This window comes from Trachemys scripta, chromosome 4, assembly GCF_013100865.1.
Source record: "Trachemys scripta elegans isolate TJP31775 chromosome 4, CAS_Tse_1.0, whole genome shotgun sequence".
NCBI lineage: Eukaryota > Metazoa > Chordata > Testudines > Emydidae > Trachemys > Trachemys scripta.
Genome location: NC_048301.1, coordinates 128,307,373 through 128,323,603, shown reverse-complemented (window position 1 = coordinate 128,323,603; position 16,231 = coordinate 128,307,373). Strand labels below are relative to the sequence as shown.

General features: G+C 52.0%; 1 long non-coding RNA gene across 1 annotated transcript in view; it reads left to right on the top strand.

The window, feature by feature from the left end:
* Nucleotides 1-239: 239 nt before the first annotated feature.
* LOC117875887 overlaps nt 240-16,231 on the top strand; it is a 20,144-nt gene continuing 4,152 nt past the window's right edge. Inside the window, exons 1-3 of the long non-coding RNA XR_004645381.1 lie at nt 240-323; nt 989-1,125; nt 5,778-5,857. This is a non-coding gene — a long non-coding RNA (uncharacterized LOC117875887). The remainder of the gene's footprint in view (nt 324-988; nt 1,126-5,777; nt 5,858-16,231) is intronic.

Here is a 16,231-nt window from a genome sequence, read left to right as displayed (position 1 = left end):
GAAAGACTCACAGTATACAAATACAGGCTCAGGAAAGCTGATTCCATTCTGCAGGCAATGTTTTCTCGCTCTCTCCAAGAAGTGCCAGCAGCTCTTTAAATCCAGGACAACTCCAGGAGGCTGATGGACGTTACAAAGAGGGAAGCATGCAGCAAGCTCTAAATGCTGTGGAAAGCCGGGCTCCTGGGTGGGATCTGGGCTTTCTTTTATGAGTTCCTCCTTTAATTTCAGGTTCGTAATCTGATGCGTCTGTTCTTAGGTGCTCAGAGAAGGGAACGGAAAGCCCAGTTGCTCCTGACGCAATTGTCTTCACACAGGGCAGGGTATGTGTATTCCCGTTCAGCTGGGGTTGCAGAGAGAGCTTTGCAGGAAACAGAGATGGGCTCAGCAAAAGGAAGACCTAGTTTTTGCTGGTTGCAAGCCGGGGGTGGGTGTTTGGAGGTGGGGGGCTGATTTCTTTCCAAAGATAAAGGTTGAGATTTTTTGATGGCGACTGGGGGTTTCCCATCGAAAGGAATGGGAGATCTGCGGCCTCTCTCCGGAAATTCAGCCAAAAGCTTTTGGCAAAACTCAATGCTCAGCAACCGGACATATCAAACAACCCCACACTTCCAGGGGCAGCTGTTGGGTTTGTGTCACCCACAGACCAGGCTGGCTTTGCTCAAGATTGTCCCGGAGAACAGATGATACAGTAGCAGGACCCCAGCCTGGATTTTGGTTTGGTCCTGGTTCAAGGCGAAATGTGCCTGGCTTAGGGTTTCCTTACAGCTGCGCTAGATTTCTCTATGTTATATTTGGCCATAGGCACAACCTCTGGGAAGGGAGATGGAAGGGGCTGGTTCCTCTATCAGTTAGCGGTTCATGTGTCCCCTCCCCCCGTCAGTGCTGCACTTTATTATGTGGCTGCACTTCAGGATTAAACTAGATCCTTTCTTTGAGCAACTGGAACAGGCTTAGCATTTTGCTTTCTTCTCTTCCCCCACTCCAGGCTCCGCCGGTATTTCCATCACTTGCGTCTGCGCTGTTCTATTAGCAGTGGATTCAACAATGGAGCACACCGATGTCTGGAAATGAGACGTCGCTTACCACTCAGAAATGCAGAAGGAGCGGGGTCTGCGGGAAAAGGTGTCTGGACGGTTTGCTCCAGGCAGAGGCGCTGCTCTGCATTTTGAGAGGGGAAACTCAGGCCTTACTGATGCTAGAGACTACCCCAACTCAGCAGTATCACTCGGTGTTGTCAACACGGCGAGTGCGATAGCTGAGCATGCACTGGCCCTTTAAAAACCAGGAGAACTTCCGGTCACTCTGGCCACTGGGCAGTAAAGGTCAAAAAGGTTACCAGACCGGTCACTACTGAAGGGAGCAGTGCAGCATGGGATTGGAGTGGGAGGACTTTATGTAGCGATAGAGCTTTGGCAGTGTCCATGTGCATCCACACTGCCGTTGCACCAATACCAGCAGCCTGGGCTGGTGGTGCTCTGACAAGGGGAAGTCCCTGAGGTGGCAGACACAAGTGGGGACACACATCTGCCTCCCTCGTGACAAGGGGAATTCTACTGGTGCAACTGTCGTGTGTAAGCCAGGCTTTAGTGTAGCCAAGGCCACGCTGAGCCTTGCTCCTACTTGCAATCAAGGCAAAACCCAGCTTGCCTTTGTCTGCACACAGAGCTCAGTCCTGGGGCAGCTATGCGGGTGACTGAACCAGGGCAATACCTGAGTGTGGACAAGATTCGGCAACTTCCACTCCCCTTTTGGGGTGCAGCAGGGAGATGGATGTGGCTAACAAAATAATAGGGAGGAAGAATAGACCCCCCCCCAGCCTGATTTGTGACCTCCTAGGAGCTGCTGCGCTGGAAACTTGCAGGCCAGAGGGACCAGAGGGCGTCGAGAGGTGGGTGGGCTGCAGGGAGAGAGCTGCTGGTTGCTGTTTTCCCCACAAGTTGTTGTGGTCCCATTCCCTGTCTCTCTGCTAAGTCTCCTCGTCATTCATCAGGACAAGCTGGTATTTTCCTGCACAGAAGAACCACCCTCTCCATCCACATGCCTTCAGGCACCCGTTGGATGCTAGGAGAGGAAAGGACTCGGGGAAGGGAGGGGACTGTACAGGGCTGAGCTTTTCCAACCTGCCTCAGAGACTTGCGGGTGAGAGCGAAGGATCAGGTTTACACGTCTCGCCCCAGTGCTGTCCCCATCAGCCTGCGATCCAGAGAAGTGCCGCTTGCTGTCAGGAATAAATCCGTGCTGCAAAAAGCTCTTTGGCATGAGAAATGCCTTTTTGCAGAAGCACAAGGACTGGCTGCTGCTGCTGCTGCTTAGGGAAGAGATGAGGGGGGAGAGAGACAGATGCTGCAACATGTTGCAAAGATTAACCTGTTCGTGAATCCAATGGAGGATCCAAGCAGGGAATACGCCGAGTAGGGCCCACCAGAGACACCCCACTGATCACTCACTGCCCGGCATGATGCTTGACAACTAACACTCCACCATCTTGTCTCCTCTCTTTAAATTGGCCCGGTGAGAACATTTTCTGAAGGTGGGGGTAAGACCCTGTAGGTAGGTCAGTACCGTTCGCTGCCTTTTACAGAGCCGGGTGGAAACGCAGCAGAGAGAATCCAAGGTCCGGTGTCCTTTAGCGAGCTCAGTGGGTGTGATGTCAACGGAATGAATTACACCACTTGTCCTAACTCCAATGGAGTCAGTGCTGTGAGCTACGCCCTGTGTTCACCCAGGAGGGGTGCTGCACCGATTAACACTGGCTGTGGTATTGGGGCAGAGTGTCACAGGGCCCGCGTGTATCCCTGATTCCCAACACTGTGGTCTGGCATGATGCATTCTGGGTAATTTTGCATGGTCTCGTGGGATACTTTGTGTGGGCCCAAGGGAATTGTGGGAGAAGAGGCTCAAAGTCCCATGGTTTCCTTACGCTTACGCTAGAACTCCGCAATACTCCCCACCAGTGGAAGGACATGTTCGCCAATTGCTGTCTCTGATATACACCAGGGCCTCAAGGCCTGATTTTCCGAATCAGCACGTGCAGAAAATTGCACACACAATTTCCTACTTAATTTGCATGCCCTGTTCCTATGTCTGCAGGGGCAAACCCGGTAAGCCTGCGAGCCAATGATTATTTGCATTATGGTGGCACCCCGGGTGTGCTGGGTGTTTGCCAAACCCAAGAGCAGATACAGTCGCCGCCCCAAAGTAGGGGGCAGTCCAGAACCACAAAGGCAGACGGAAGGGCTATAACAGACAGGCAAAGTGATCAGGTGCATGGCTTATGATCTGGCACCATGGTGTTAATGGGAGTTGGGTGGGAAAAGGGAGCAGCACGACAGGAAGGAAGGAAGGGAAAAGCCAGTGTTCCTGCACCTGTTTAAGGCAGCGCCCTCTCACCTCCAGCCAAAATCCCGACATTTACTTTCTAAGGCAGAGTAAAACATGGCTCAGTGCTACCCCTGGAGACTTGGACTGTATGTGTGTTTTGAGGGGTGGACGGAGAATACTGCCCTGAAGGGCCGGGGGGTGTGGGGAGTAGGGGTGTGAGATTTGCTTTGCTTCAGACTGTAATCGCATTTTAACTCTGAGGGTAATTAACCACCGGGACAGTTTACCAAGGGCCATGGTGGATTCTCCATCACTGACACTGTTTACATCGAGAGTGGATGCTGCTTTGCTAAAAGCTCAGCTCTAGGAATTATTTGGGGGCGGGTCTCTGGCCTGTGCTAGACAGAAGGTCAGAGCAGTGGCGCTGGAACATTTTTCATAGTGGGGGTGCTGAAATCCAGCCCCCTTACCCTGTCGTGTCCCCTCCCCCTCCCCCGAGCTGGGGCCAGGAGCTGGGCTGTGTCTCCAGGATGTGGAGACCTGGACAGGGATAAAGGGGCCGAGGCTGGGGCCACAACTGGGGGTGGGCGCAGGACCAGCAGTGGAGCCTCGGGTGTGGGGCGGCAGCTGGGACCCCAAGCACAGGGCTGGCAGCGGAGCCCCGGGCACGGGAGCCCCAGGACCACGGCTGGCAGATGGGACCCCATGTGGGGGGCCAGAAATGGAGCCCTGCATAAAACTTGGGGGTGCTGCAGCAACTCCTGCACCCATAGTTCCCACGCCTATGGGTCAGATGAGATCACAATGGCTCCGTCTGGCCTTAGAATCTATGAATCAACATCTCACGTTCCCCCCATCCCGGGACTGGTCTTTCAGGACACCACCACTCCCGGCCCGGAGGCACAACCCACCAGTGGTCCAGTAGGGAGAACAGTAGCTTGGGGCTAAGGAGACATGGGCTTGATTTCCAGCTCAGCTACAAATGTCCTGTGTGATGGTGGGCAAGTGACTGAGCCCAAGCTGGGCCTCAGTTCCCCATCTGCAGCCGGGGGAAAGTCTATCCCTGCCTCCCAGGGCTACTGGGAGGGTAAAGATCCATTGCTGATTGGGAGAGGTTCTGCTACACTGCTGATGGGGACCGTATAACTACCTAGGGGTGTTGGAGAATCCCCCCCTTGCTGGGCACAGATCCCTGCTCCTTCACCCATTCCTGGACTTATGGAGATGGGGCTGTTCAGTCATAGGCTGATGGGGGCAAGGGGAGGACGGATGATGCTGCAGCAGGTGCTGGTGAGATCCTCTGTGCCAATGAGTTTGGTGCTTTGCTCTCACTCGGTGCCCTGGGCTTCTCCACCCCGACCTTGTGAATGAGGCTAATCAGCTGATGAAGATGAACACAATGAAATCACTTATTCCCGCTGCATGGCCAACTCGGGTTGTTAGCGGCTTGCTTTTGCAGCCTTCCCCCCCCCAATGAGGGCAGAGAAATTCCTCCTCCAGCCGGAGTGTCAGAGTTAGTTAAGCTTTCCTTCCAGAGTAGCAAGGCAAACAAGCCAGTTTCCATGACAACTCGGGCAAGGATCACTTCAGACAGCAAAACAGGACAAAACTGCAACCTACAGAGCTTGGACATAGAAGGGACGAGTGAGAGAGAGAGAGAGTGGAATTCCTTCAGTGAGAGCAGGAGGGGAAAGCCCATCAGTGTTTGAGGATACTGTAGATTACAGAGTCTCATCTCTCTGATAAGTATCAGAGGGGTAGCTGTGTTAGTCTGAATCTGTGAAAAGCAACAGAGGGTCCTGTGGCACCTTTAAGACTAACAGAAGTTATGCTTATGCTCCCAATACTTCTGTTAGTCTCAAAGGTGCCACAGGACCCTCTGTTGCATCTCTCTGATAATAGTTTGTCCTCCTAGAGTGCTTCCACTCCTAGGGCTTCCCAACACCCTTTTGAAGGTCAGGGATATAAATTGTTATGAGCTGGGTGCAACTTTGTTATGGTTTGAATTAAAACCCCATTGAGATTGATAGGTGTGAACTCAGCCTTCAATTAACATAACTGTAAGCATAGCCCCTTTTGCCTCCACTGCGTAAAACAAAAGGTGTGTATGACTGTGCCCAGGAGCTTTTCTCTCTCTCTTTCTGTGTGTGTGTGTGTGTGTGTGTGTGTGTGTGTGTGTGTGTGTGTAACACACAGAAACTGAGAACAGAGAGAGAGCCAGAGACAAAAGCAAGAAAGCCAACCAGTAGCCTGTGAGCAGAGCTCAGTGTGATGCTGGAAGAAGCTAGAGAGAGAGCTTTTGATTCTGCTGGCTAAAGAGGCTTGGGGCTGTAGGCTTTTGGTTTTTGTCCCTCCTGTATTCAGAGGAGCAGGCCTTAGTACATTCTTTGTAAGCAAACAAGATTGCCTCAAAGAAAATAACAGACTCCATCACTTTCTTCTTTCATCTCCAGGGTCCCAACATTTGACTAGCCGCTGGGATCAAAAAGGGGCGTCACTCTTTCGTAGCATCAGAAGTATCCGAAAGAATGAGGTGAGTTCCAACAAACTTGAATGCAGCTGAGCCGGTGAAACACAGGAAATTGCTCTGCCGGGCACATGGGAACACTGCACACCAGTTTAGGAAGGAAGAGGCCACATTCAGTGGAAACTACAAAGGGGAGACTTTAGGCAGGCAGATTATAATAACCCTGGATTAAGGCTGGGCACCAGGGTTAACCAAGAGCACAGAATCATAGACATGTAGGGCTGGAAGGGGATTAAAGACACAGCAGCAGCCCCCGGCCCGGGAACGCGTGTGTGGCTGCTTGGGAACTCCGGGTGGCAGCCCCAGCTCGGCTCCGTCACACTTCATTCACGGTGACCGGGCGCTCGGTACGCGCTGTTACTGGGAGCTTAACGCAGCCTGACTCAGAGGCAGTGACTGTAAGACAGCCGCTGGCCTGGGGTCCAGGCGGGAGCTGTGGCGCAGCCAGGCAGGGACGGCCTGTGCGTGGGGGGGCGCTAATCAGTGCTAATGGTCATTTTCTCAGCTTGTCTCTTTCTGGAAGAATTGCCTGGCTTTGGCTCCCACAGCACCCAGCCCTTTCCTGCTGGCACTCAGCGGCGCTGCAGTCCTGGAGTGGCTGGGTACTGCCACAGCTTCCCAAGGACCAGGCCCTGCTCAGGGGAGCAGCCCACCCCTCTAGGCCCCATGGAGGGTGTCGCACGTGGGGAGCTACCGGGCTTTCCCTGAAAGCAGCGTCTGGCCCGGCAGCTGTCACGGAGTATTGGGGGACTCAGGGCCCTGCACCCCCGGCTTCCTNAGCCACACTCCCCCGTCAGCATTCACAGACCACAGTGAGAACAGGCCCAGTTCGTCACAGCAGCTCATTTCCTAGACACGCTCCTGCAGAAACTGAGCCCTGGGGAGCCACCCGCTACATTTCACCAACTCACCACAGACCCGCCTGCCCAAGCTCCTCTCGCATTGATGCTGTTGGCAGCTCCGTTGAGACACCTACAGCTCCCTGAAGCTTTCCTTTGCTGACCCACCTATGGCACGGCACCTCAATGCTGCACTGGGCCCCTGCATCCCTCTCCCCAGCCACCCAAGCAATCCCTGACCTCAGTTCAAATGCTGGCCCGTGGTTTCTCACAGTCCCCATCCTATCCCTGAGTCTCTCCAGGCCCCACACAGATTCCTCCCTGACCCCACCTTTGCCTCTGTCCTGCCTGGCTGTGGGAGCCGTACCTGAGTTATGTAACTGACCTGCTGACACCCATGACCTCTAGTGAATGGCTCAAAGTGGCGGGTATTTTCCCCAGCATATACACCAGGAATTGCAGGCAGTGTGTTCAAAACACTTGGCTCAGAGGCCTGAGATGCTACTTTGGCAAGAAAGAAAACAATGATAATCATAATTCCACAGCTGGGTTTCTTTAAACCACAATTTAAAGGGCTGGAAATGTACCCTCCAGCAGAGCCTGTGTGACATGCACCAGGTATCTGCTCCCCCACCCAACCCTCAAGATGGCTGCAAGAGAGAATCTGGGGACAAGGCCTGCCTGCTGGTTCCCCTGCAGCGTCACCGGCTGTCCCTGTTGGGTGCAAGGCCTGCCTGCTTGAGAGACCCTGAGAGCAGCTGGTGCATGGACTCACAGTGTTCCTGGGAGACAACTAAGCAGGCGAGTGGGTAAGAGACTCAGGGTATGTACCGGCCTGTATGCTGAGAAAATGCACCCACTGTGCATCATACATCATCTAGACGTCCCAGGGACATGCATTTTAGAGGTGCGTTGTGTTACCGCTGACGTCAGCTGAGACCCGAAGAAGAACCTCGGGGGGCTCGAAAGCTTGTGTCCAATAAAAGCTAGCACCTCCCCCACTGTGTCTCGCCAACTGAACAGAGTACGTGGGAGTGAATAAATGCAACACTCACAAGACAGCACCTGGGTCTGGGCTAAGGAGGAAAAACCAGGGTGCCAGTGATCTGTCCCCCTTCCCAGACCTGGCTCTGTGCCACAGGGGAGAAGAATGAGCCCCACCACCTGGGCTTGCAGGCCCCACTCAGAAACCTGACATCAGTGGAAGCTGGGGAGACTCCAGCACCTCTCAGGATCAGGCCCCATGCCGTGGGGAGAGCGCTCACATGGCCTGGTGATTCTGTAGCACTGTAAGTGGACAGCAGACATTTGGTGAGGGGCTGAGACTCCAGGTGGCCTTTGCTACCAGTGGGCAGGGCCATTGCTTCTGTCAATTAATCTGCTGTTCCAGTTGGATTCAGCAAGGGGCAGGCAATCCCTCTCCTGCCTTCCCCCGCCCGCCCCGAGGTTAGCAGGCAGCTCTCACGCCTGTCCGTCTTCAGGAGAGGGAACGCGAGACCGTCTGGGTTGCCAATGAGTGCCAGAGCGGCTCCACAGAGGCATCAGTCACTGGCACCCGCTGTCTGCACAGGGGCCAAGTGTGTGCTCAGACGAGAAAACAAGCTGGACGTGCCCATCACAGACTATATTCAAATGCCGCAGGACCAGCTGTGGGCAGCTAGCTGTCTTCAAACCGGAGTCACTAGCACTAAGATAACAGCAACAACACTCTGCATCTCTTCAGGCCTGTCTATTTGACAGGCTCTACGTGGTTTACAGACATTAGCCCCACCCGCCAGCCCCTCAGGAGGCAGGTACTTTCTGTTAGCCCTGTATTACAGATGGGGAAACTGAGGTACGGGAAAGCTAAGTGACTTATACCAGGTTACAAAGTGTTAAGAGTTGAGGCTAGAATCCAGAAGTCCTAATGCCCAGTCCTTTTCTCTCTCTAACAGATCACCCTCCTTTCTGGAGTGACACTGCCTGGTCCCACCCGTTTAGCTCTCCTTGAATGTATTAGGCCAAAGGAACCAAATTGCTCAGCAGATAATATCTGAGGGTGGGGCAGAGGAACCTCATAATCAGCTGATTGTAAGCCACGCCCATGCCAGATGGGGCTCTGTCCCCCTCTAGTGGTGACTGAGGACCCGCTGGCAGGGAGTGGGGGTGGGTTTATGATACTTGTTGGGTGAGTCTGGCATCCCGGCACCCACTGGGGCCCGCTCAGTGTCCTCGCTCCCCTGGATGGAAACATTGGGCGGAAGGGGAGCCGCTCTGGCGCAGCGCGGGATGACATTTTGAAATCCACCCGTTGGGATTTGACCTTTAATCCAGAGCAATGTTGACATTTCTAGGCTGTCAGAAGAAATCAGGCCTGCTTGACTAAGTGCAGAGCAGGACAGGGATTGGAGGGCGCTCAAATGGCAATGCGATACTACCAGAGATGGGGTTGGGAAGGGGTGTCACTCCCCGGACACCTGCATCCACTGGAACTGCAGCTCCCGCCAGCCAGGGGCTGAGTGCTAACCCACAGATTTACGGCTCCTGGTTGCTCACAGCCCATGAAGCCCCTGTGTGGCCTGATCCTGTGCAGTACTGAGCTCCCCCAATTCACACAGGTGTCGGTGGGAGTGGTATTGATTTCATGGGCCTAAATACTTTTGAGGATCTGAGCCTCTCAGGATCAGTCCCTTACATACCCCCTGACACTCAGCCAGGCTGTAATCTCCTCCCGATCCGTCCCCACACAGATTTGTTTTGGGAGGGGAGAGGGAGAATTAATTTGCCTCATATCCACCCACTAGACTAAGGTCCTGTTCCCAGTCAAGTCCAATGGCAATTATCAAGGAGAGAAGTAATGGGCTCTTTAATGCCACACTGGAGGCAGTGTGGCCTAGTGAAGGGAGCCTGGGACTCAGGAGACCTGGGTTCTAATCCTACCTCTCGCCTACTGGGTGATCTTGGGCATGTCACTTCCCCGCTCTATGCCTCAGTTTCCCTATCTGCAAAATGGAAATAATGTTCCTGACCCCCTTTGTAAAGCACTTTGAGATTATGGATGAAAAGAGCTAGGTCATTATTAGCTTAACATTAATTAGCCCGGAGAGGTCTAATTACTCACCCCCCCCCACGCCATGCTGGTGTAACTCCCATTTCTGTTTCTTATTCCATGGTGTTCAGCCCATAACTCTTACAGCTGTAATTCCAGCTGCTGTTGCTACTTATACTCCCACAAGGGGCAGTACAGAGCCTGGAGTGAGGGCAAAGAAGCAGTTGCTATTTCAGCCCCCTAGAGAGAGTGCAGGAAGTTGGTGCTCATGCCCAGTAGCTGTTTGGAAGCTGGTTTGGAAGAGTCCATTAAGGGCAGCATCGCTGCATGTGCCCACATCTCCCCTTAGAGGCTGGGAGCTCTGTCAGGGTACAAAACTGGTCAGATGCAGCCTTGACCTGCAGGGAGAAGATAGAGCTGCCAGGGGAGACCCAGACTGAGCTGTTGGGTGGATCTCAATGCAGTTTCCTCTAATTGCACAGGTTATTTGGACTTTACTGGTCTGCAGCGGGCAGTGCTATGCTAAGATATCTGTACAGTCCTTAGATCCAAGAAGGAAAATAAGTTTGTTTTTATATTGCAGTGGGTTAGGGACTGGGAAATTTGCTACTTGCCTGAAAGGCTGGGGTCTTACCAGTGTTAGAAGTAAGTAGGGCAGTTGTGTTTGTGCGACTGTATCTAATGCATGGCCCTGTGCCGTGACTGGTAGAGCATTTGTCCAGCCCAGTCCTGCAGGGAGAAGATAGAGCTGCTGGGGGTAACCCAGACAGATCTGTGGGGTGGATCTAGGGTTCCCAACAGTGCCTTCTTGCAAGGGACGTCTCTTATCTTTTCATCGCTGTACAACAAGAACGAGAGCTGCAAAAAGCAGCAAAAGGAATATCCCTGGTGAAAGTAAGTGAGTCCTGCTTAGTATTATTTTTAATAATGATGATAATAATAATATCAGGAGGGGGAGGTGCTAAGAAAACCGTCCCTTATTTTGAAATACAATCTTGGCAAGCCTAGTTGGGTCTCCATACAGTTTCCTGTAATTTTACGGAAATCAGTGGGATTGAGACTGGGAAAACCCCATAAAGGTGTAATTGCAGACTGGAGGCCAGATGTCTTCAGGAAGTGTGCTACATCACCGACCCAGAGACAGTGGGTGAGCCTGACAGCTACACGTACTGTACAGTTTCTCCCTTTCTCACTGGAAGTTGTGTATGTGCCCAGTAATATGGATGCTGAAACAACTGAGTATGTATGGAATCTCCTTCCTTAGAGGTTTTTAAGGTCAGGCTTGACAAAGTCCTGGCTGGGATGATTTAGTTGGGGATTGGTCCTGCTTTGAGCAGGGGGTTGGACTAGATGACCTCCTGAGGTCCCTTCCAACCCTGAGATTCTATGATTCTGTGATTCTATGTGGGACAACTAAATGTTTTATTTTAATTGTCACCATAATACGCAGGGTGAGCCTACGTGAAAGCGGATCTCCAATTGTCAGAGGTCACAATCCCTGTATTGATTTGGTAAGGTAGTCTATATATTTGGGGTTTAGGCCCTGTGTTGTATTCTTCATTTAAAAGGAAAAATAGCACATCTCTAGTTAATGATGTTAGTCTAGCCAGAGGCTGTTGTAATTGCAGTGGTGCAATGGTTTATCGTTGGAGTGTTATTCATAAAAAGGAATTTGAAGTGTGTGTGTGTGTATGTGTGAATCCTATTATAATTTCTACTTTTAGTATTTAAAAGGTTCCTACTGAAAACCCAGCTGTTGTCTCTCTTGCAAGGATAGGATTTCATGGTCTGTGCAAATACTTTGTCAAAGAGAAGAATGCTATAGCACAGAACTGGTAAGTCCTTCCCTCTACCCAGGTTATCCCGGGACTTAGCCTCCCAGATTCTTGGTGGTGCTTTGCAGGGCCGGGGCTCTGCAGCCACATCCTCGGGGGAGGGTGGGATCATGCTGCTCCATTATCCCTGCTCCCTGGCTCCCATTTCCCATCGCCGGGATGGAGCAAATGCCCCAGCACTGGCTGTGAGATCCAGCCTCATCTGCTCACCCTGGAGGAATTCACAATGGAGTTCATATGATTGCCCCAAAGGCTTTTGTCCCATACCACGAATACCAGGGTGCCTTGCCAGCCACAGCACTCACCCCTGTGCCTTCCCCTTTCAATCCCTGCTTCATTGGAGGAAAACCTCTGGAACAAAATCACCCGTGTTGGAATTAACACAGGGCCTGCCCTTTACTGGGATCAATCTCATTTGCTTTAGGCAGGTATTACTGGTTAATTCCAGCCCTGGGGTTTTGGCCGTCCCTATGGGCCAGGTTGTGCCTCTCTTAGTCCTGGTGAGCAGTGTCTTGCTCTGTGAGCAGCCCCATTGAGTTCAGCAGGAGAACTGGCAGGGTGAGGCGCTGTTCACTCCGAGGAGGGCTGGAATCTGGCCCTGGTCGGGGTAGTAAGGAAAGAACCAACATCCTGATTCATTGAGGCTGAGCTTTGCAAAGGGAGTTAGACACCCAATTAATTTTAGAGGGACGTTAGCATCCAATCCCCTTAGGCAGCTTTGGAATAATCAGCCTTGATTCTTAGGAGATCCTCAGAGGAAAGATATCCCTGAGAGAGGAAGGATAGAATATTTCCTCCCCTGAGTCTCTCCAGGGCTGTCACCTGTGCTGTCAGGGTGCCCCTGGTAGATCGCTCTTTGAAATGGGTGATGTGGGGCTTTGCTGGCCTTCCCATTCTGCAGAGGACTTTGTAAGAGAGGGGTCTCCTCCACTGCTTGGCTGCTAAGGTATTTCCCTCCGCTGGTCCAAAAGGAAGGGCTCCATGGGCCACAAGTAACCCATTGGTCACTGCCTCATCAAAGACCACTTACAAACTGGGGCAGGACATCGCAGCCCCACCACGGGGACCTTGGTGATACACAACAGTTTAGTTGCCTGAAGCCTGAAACGCTTTAGTTGAACCCAAGTCACTAGGGTCAGTGCAGGAGTAACGGAGTGAAATCGACTGGCTTGTGATGTACAGGAGGTCGGGCGAGATGATTTGGCGGGTCTCTTCTGCCCTGGAACTCGCTGGAACTGTGACGCACACGCTTGGAAACAGTAACTACGGAACTGCCTACAGAAATCTTGACAATCAGTGCTGTGGCCACTGTTGGTGCTGCTGACCAGTATTGTCTGTCTGTATCCACGTGTTGGCCCTTGCCTTGTACTTAAATTGTAAACTCTTTGAGGCAGGGACTGTCTTTTTGTTCCATGTTTATACAGCCCTAGCCCAGTGGGGTCCTGGTCTCTGACTGAGAGGAACCCCAGGAACAGGTACTACTGCATTACAAATAATGAATTATAATAATGAGTATAATAATTAATCATAATAATTTCTGGGTGCTGTTAAACAGCTGCCATGTCCCACCCAGAGGTGGCTGCATCTGAGTGGTGGGCAAAGCAACCCTTATGCATAAGTTATATATTAGAATGACAGCCGCGCTCTGCACTTCTCAAACATCTTTCCTTTGAGGATCTCACGCTGCCTTGCTGTGACAGAATGCCTTCACACCTAGCACACTATTGTAATAATCTTTGTACAAAATATGCCTTGTAAGGGAGCATTTGAAAACCAATAACTTGCTGATCAGTAATGTCAGTAATGTCATGGTGAGACTCCGGCAACTTTTAAATAGGGTCATCTGAGCTATTTTATCCAGCTCTCCGAATGGACAGTGCTTGGGGTGCCCTCCCTCCCCCACCCCAAACAACCAATTCACTACTTTTCCCTATCAAAAACTAACCTGGATTAATGACAACAATAGCCTGGCATTCGTGGCAACCGTACAGTAAACAAACCAGCAATGGAACAGCAATCTAGATGGAGGACTACCTGCCACAGAGCTGTAACAGGGCAGCGGGATCTGTCTTAGAGACAGAATCAACATCTCTCTCGCTGATGATGTATAGCCCTGACAGTTCAGGCTTGCTCTGTTCAGAGAGAACCACCCTTAGCAGTGTTCATGCCCCTCTCCATATCAGGAATTCAGTCTCTCTCTAGACTGGTGTGGTCCATTGGATAAGGCACTGGACTAGGCTTCAGGAGAGTTGGGTTCTATTCCAGCTGTGTTACTAACCAAGTGTGGGTCCTTTAGCAAATCAATCTGCCTCTCCGTCCACTCCTGCCTTGTCTTTTTAGACTGGAAACTCTTCAGGGCAGGGACTGGCTGTTCCCCTTGGCGTGCGCAGTTCGTTAGCGTCTCTAGGCACTAATGAAATACTGACAGTGGCAGGAGCCCCCAACAGCTGCTGTCGTGAATGGGGCTGAATAGTCTCGATTTCTCATTTCAACCCAGTGCCTAAAACTTCCCCGAATGCAGGCCATGTGGTTGAACTGGCTCAGCCTTTGATTTACTTCTGCAGCAGCTTCCCCAGACAGCTGCCAGGGTTGCCTTTCAGGCGTCCTCGGTCTGTTCTAATCAGCCTCACTTGGTTGGCACATCCGAGGCTTTGCTTGGGAATACAGTTCAATTAAGGCTTTCACGCATTTGAAATGGAAATTCCTCCACGAGCTGACGGGCCTTCCTGCCAGCCGGCTCTGCTGTACCTGATGGCAGCCTCCTGGGAGGTGAGGGGAATAAAGGAAACCCTGTTGGTTTCTTGGGAAGGGGTTGGCCTGTCACTTTGCAGCTTGAATTTCTGCTCTCCCTTGCCACAGAGCTCTGCTCATCAGCTCCTGAACAATGACACAAGGTCTCCGGCACATCTGGGAGGTGTCAGAGCAGGGATCTGATCTCTGCTTTCTAAGGGAACTCATGTCACAGCAGCCTCCTTATGCCTGATCTCTTTTCAACCACATTTCTGGCATTTGCTTTGATGGTCTCTCTCAGCAACTTAACCCCTGGTTTACTTTCTTCTGGTGCTACAGGTTTGGCTTGAAATTCTCCAGGTAACCTTTCCTCCCAGGGTACAGCCCTTTGAAAGCTCAGAAATCATCCAGGATTGTTTTTATGTCCAAACATCCTGCCGCTGAAAAGGGGACCAAAAAGACGCAGAGTCTAAAGGCGGCACGGTTGTTGATTTGTATTCTCTCCTCCTGTGGCTGCATCTAATGCTAAACTGAGCCTTTTTTACTGCCGCCAGACACCAGGCTGAGAGTTAAAAGGTTTGCCCCCCTCCCCAACCCTTGAGCTGCCTGGAGGGGGCCCGAAGCATTGGTTTGCTTTTCTGTAAACAAAAGGAGTTAGAGGGAGGGGGGAACGAACACTTGGGCTGCTCATTCCGAGGAGTTATTTTTGGCTAGTTGATCTTCACACGTAGGCACATCAGGTTAGCTTCAGCTGCACTGTAGCCACCCCCCTGAGCTGACAGCACCCAGACTACAGCCCCCTGGGCCTGCCTGGCACCCCATTGACTTCAGCGCTAATGGCAGGATCAGGCCCCAGATTTTTCTGTATCATCCTCTGCCTACCTGCAGCCCCAGTTCGGATCTGATCCAAAGCCCAGTGGGAGTCTCTGTGTTGACTCAGGGAGTGGTGTTCTGCTTCCGTGTTCCGGCCACTGCACTTCCCATGTGGTATATATATATAATTGCACCTATAGCTCTTACACAAGGCTTTTCAGCCAGAGATCTCAAAGCAGGTCAGGATCATGATCCTGGGGGAACCGAGGACCCAGACTGGGGAAACTGAGGCACCAGGAGGTGAAGTGACTTGCCCAAGGTCGCCCAGTAGCAGAGCTGGCGCTGGCACTAGCACCCAGGTGTCCTGAGTTCTAGGCCTGTGCTCTGTCTTGTAGGCTACTCTGTCTAGTCTTGGAACTCCACTGCCCTGTTCAGAGTCATTTTAGAATAGCCACGGTCCGTTTACCTGTTAGAGAATTATAGAAATGTGGGGCTGGAAGGGACCTTGAGAGGTCATCTACCCCATCCCCCCATACTGAGCCAGGTTTAAGTAACCCTGGACTAGTGTTTCTCAACAACCGGTTTGTGAACCTGCACCAGTCCCTGAGATCTCCCTGACACATTTTAGGAAGGCAGCAAGCCAGTCCCTGGGATCAAAAAGGGTGAGAAACACTGACCTAGACCATCCCTGACAGGTGTTTGTCTAACCTTGTCTTTAAAACCACCAACCACGGGGATTCCACATCCTCCTCGGTAACCTGTCCCCGTGCTTAGCAAACTTTAGAGTTAGAAAGTTTTTCCTAATACCCAGCTTCAATCTCCCTTCCTGCAACGTAAGCTGCTTCCTTCTTGTCCTGCCCTTGGTGGATGTGGGGAACAATTCACTGCAGTTCTAGCCCTCACCTCTTCTCATTGACACAGAAGGAATCTTATCCACGAGTTGACTCAGCACTTTTGATGCTGTTCGCTTTCTTGCTGCATTTCACTCCATTTGGGCCAGGCAGACGGTTAAAGGCCAGGGCCGGCTCCAGGCACCAGCCGACCAAGCACGTGCTTGGGGCGGCACCAGGTAAGGGGCGGCCAATCTTTGGGTGGCGGGGGGCGCTCAAGGTTTTTTGTTTTTTCGGGGGGGGGG